The sequence below is a fragment of the Indicator indicator genome, chromosome 11 (assembly GCF_027791375.1).
Source record: "Indicator indicator isolate 239-I01 chromosome 11, UM_Iind_1.1, whole genome shotgun sequence".
In the NCBI taxonomy this organism is placed as follows: domain Eukaryota; kingdom Metazoa; phylum Chordata; class Aves; order Piciformes; family Indicatoridae; genus Indicator; species Indicator indicator.
This window is the reverse complement of record NC_072020.1, coordinates 2,850,537-2,853,995: the sequence shown is the minus strand read 5'-3', so window position 1 is coordinate 2,853,995 and position 3,459 is coordinate 2,850,537. Positions and strand designations below refer to the sequence as shown.

The window sequence follows — 3,459 nt, the reverse complement described above, 5'->3', positions numbered from 1 at the left end:
TAAATTGAGTTGTCTGTTCTGCATATACTAATGGGAGCTCAGTGTTCAGTTAAATAATGCCCTGAGATGATGTGAGGTTGAAAAGTTGTGAACAAGGGAGGGGGCTGCAGCTGCTTGGCCATTTGGAACATGCTTTTGAATTTTCCTTCCAGACTCTGAGAATTAGGGTGATAAAGGGAGAGGATTTGCTAGGAGTATTTCAGCTGACTAATACATGGAAACAACGCAGGGTTGCTTGCATCCTGCTTGCAGATTAAGCACCAAGGATTTAATCTCTTTTTTTTTTTTTTATTTCTCTATGGGTAGGAACTCTGCTGGTAAAGAAAATGACATCAAACATTTTTTTTCCCCAGAGCCTCTATAAACTTTTATGCTTAATTTTCATGTGGAATAAAGGAGTAAACTGGCTTTGGGTATGCTTGAACAGTTGGTATTTCAAGGCAACAATTTCAGCTACTCACATTAGTAGGGTTATTGGTTGGACCTGGTGGTCCCCAGAGCCTTTTCCAACCTGAATGTTTCTGTGGTTAGTAGTCAAAGTGAAAGCAAAAACTGAGGCTGCAAATCTGCACAGCCATGGCCATGGAAATCATTTGCTTGGAAACAAGAAACGAAGGTGGCAGGTCTAAGGCATGAAGGCATTTGAACCAACATTTAAATGCAGACTCATAAAACCCTTGTGGTTGGAAAAGACCTTGAAGGTCATCAAGTCCAACCATTAAGCCAGCACTGCCAGGTCACCACTAAAGCATCTCCCTCAGCACCACATTCATGTATATCTTTTGAATCCCTCCACCACTGCCCTGGGCAGCCTGTTCCAGAGCTTGACAACCCTTCCAGTGAGGAAACTTTTCCCAATGTCCAACCTAAACCTTCCCTGCACACCTTGAGGCCGTTTCCTCTTTTCCCAAGCAACAATCTGTAGGACAAGAGACTGACTCCCACCTCACTACAACTCCTTCCAGGGAGTTGCAGAGAGCAAGAAGCTCTCTCCTGAGCCTCCTTTTCTTCAGGCTGAACAACCCCAGAGGTCACTGCAATACTGGGGCAATGCATGGAGTGGAAGGAGCAAGCTCTGAGTTCAGTTCCCAGGCAAAACAACCCATTTAATGTAAAGGTCTCCCACTGAGGACATTCCAGATATTAAAACTGACAACAACAGATCCTACCCTTGAGCTTAGCCAGAAGGTTGAGAAGTGATGAAGTGTTACAAGGAGGGATTTTTTCCACCATAAAGAATTTGGTCGTGGGCTTACTGAATCCAGTAAACTTTTCATAAGGTACAGTAGGAGTGGAAGAATTTGCTTAGCTGTTCCCTGAGTGCATTTGATTGCCTTTGACCAGTGGATCAGAGTTGATGATTTGCACTTTGTTTCTCCTCTATTTCAATACCAGCTTGAAGCAGGAGGATACTGCTGCTGTGCTGGAAATGGCTGAGGGGTGCCCTCATTGCTGTTGATAAAGATGTGCAGGGCAGTGTCAGGAGGATGGAGCCAGGCTCTGCCCAGGGATGTCCAATGACAGCACAAGGGGCAATGGGGGCAAGCTGGAGCAGAGGAGGCTCCACATGAACCTAAAAACTTTGTCATTGTGAGGATGACAGAGCCCCGGAGCAGGCTGCCCAGAGAGGTTGTGGAGTCTTCTCTGGAGACATTCCAAACCCACCTGGATGCATTCCTGTGTGACCTGCCCTGGGTGACCTTATCACTCTCAACAACTACCTGAAAGGAGGATGGAGCAAGGTCAGGGTCTGTCTCCTCTCCCAGATGACAAGCAATAGGATGAGAGAAAACAACCTCAAGTTGCAGCAGGGGAAGTTTAGGCATCTTTGCATTTCTCCCTCTGCACCTCAAGACTCTCCCTCAGCAGCAGGACTTTGTCTCACAGAGCTGCACCTGCAGCGCAGCTACCATCTCTCAGGGCTACTTTCAGCCAGGCTTGTACCTTCCTGGCACTAGTCATGTAAATAAAATCTTTCTTTTCAGTAGCAGCTGGTGGGAAACTTTGTTGGTTGTTAAAGATATCACAGGCTCACAGGATGCTAGGGGTGGTAAAGGACCTCTAAAGATTGAGTCCAACCCCCCTGCCAGAGCAGGACCAGAGAATCCAGCACAGGTCACACAGGAACACATCCAGGCAGGGCTGGAAAGGCTCCAGAGCAAGAGACTCCACAACCTCCTTGGGGACTCCAGCCCATGCCAAGCCACCCAATGCACCAAGGCTGGAGGGAAGCTGTCAGCCACACATTTTCATTTCTGGGAGAGTTAAGAGAGGTTTTCTGCAAGCCATTTCATGACACACATGAGGGCCAGTTTTTAATTGCGTTTTTGACACCTGTGACAGTGCAGAGATGGAGTAGCAGAAGCCAAGGCTGCATGTCCCCTTTCCCAAACATAGCACTGAACTTCTCCCCCAGCACCTCTGTGGTGCAGTGGAACAAGCAAAGAAGGACCTTTTAGCTGACTAACTAGAAAGTATTTTTTCCTCTTCAAAATATGCTGAGCCAGTAGTGGAGAGATAGAGAGAGAGTCTTTCCAGAGCAAAGTCCATGGCACTTATTTCATCTTTTGTTTGACAGAGGCAATTTAGGAGCAACTCCTTGCAGAGCAGCAGCATCCTCAGCCTGTCATCAATCTCAGCTGTCTACCCTCAGCACTTTGTCATCAGTCACAGCAACCATGTCAGAGGAGTGAACAGCAGTAGGCTTGGATCAGCCTTCCTCCTGCCTCATGCCCTGCTCTGCGCTAATATTTTCCTCAGGTTAATTCAAGTATCTTCTGCTTTGTGCCAGGAAAGGGGCATTATTGCATGCCCAGAGGACCAACCTCACAGCCTCTACAAAGTCACTGAGGCTTTGCTAGAGGATGCCAACAGCTTTCAAGAGCAAAAAGCTCCCACAAGAACACTTTTACTTCAGGCACCACAAGGACCAAGGGTACCCTTAGCTAAGTATTGATGAATATATGGTTTTAGACAGGGAGGAAGGTTTGGGAAGATTTTTCTCCTGCACTATGCCACCAAAGCCAAAGGCATCCTGGCAGAGATTAGAGATGCTGTGTCCAGCAGGAGCAGGGAGGGGATTGTCCCCTGGGACTCAGCTCTGGGGAGGCCACACCTGGAGTATTGTGTCCAGTTCTGGGCACCTCAATCCAAGAGAGATGTGGAGGAGCTGGAGCCAGGGCAGAGGAGGGCAAGGAAGCTGGGAAGGGCCTGGAGAAGAAATCTGATGAAGAGCAACTGAAGGAGCTGGGGCTGTTTAGTTTGGAAAAGAGGAGGCTGAAGGGAGATCTCATTGCTGTCTACAACTACCTGAAAGGAGATTGTAGAGAGGCTGTTGCTGGTCTCTTCTCCCAGGTAATTAGTGACAGAACAAGAGGGAATGGCCTCAAGCTGCCACTGGGTAGATTTAGACTGGACAGTAGGAAATGAGCTGCCCAGGGAGGTGGTTGAGTCCCCAAG

At 47.9% G+C, this 3,459-nt stretch overlaps 1 non-coding gene across 1 annotated transcript; it reads right to left on the bottom strand.

Moving 5' to 3' along the window:
• Positions 1–1,009: 1,009 nt before the first annotated feature.
• On the bottom strand, positions 1,010–1,201 carry LOC128970155 (U2 spliceosomal RNA). The gene has a single exon (XR_008489184.1). It is a non-coding gene; the product is annotated as a U2 spliceosomal RNA (small nuclear RNA).
• Between the last annotated feature and the right edge of the window lie 2,258 nt (positions 1,202–3,459).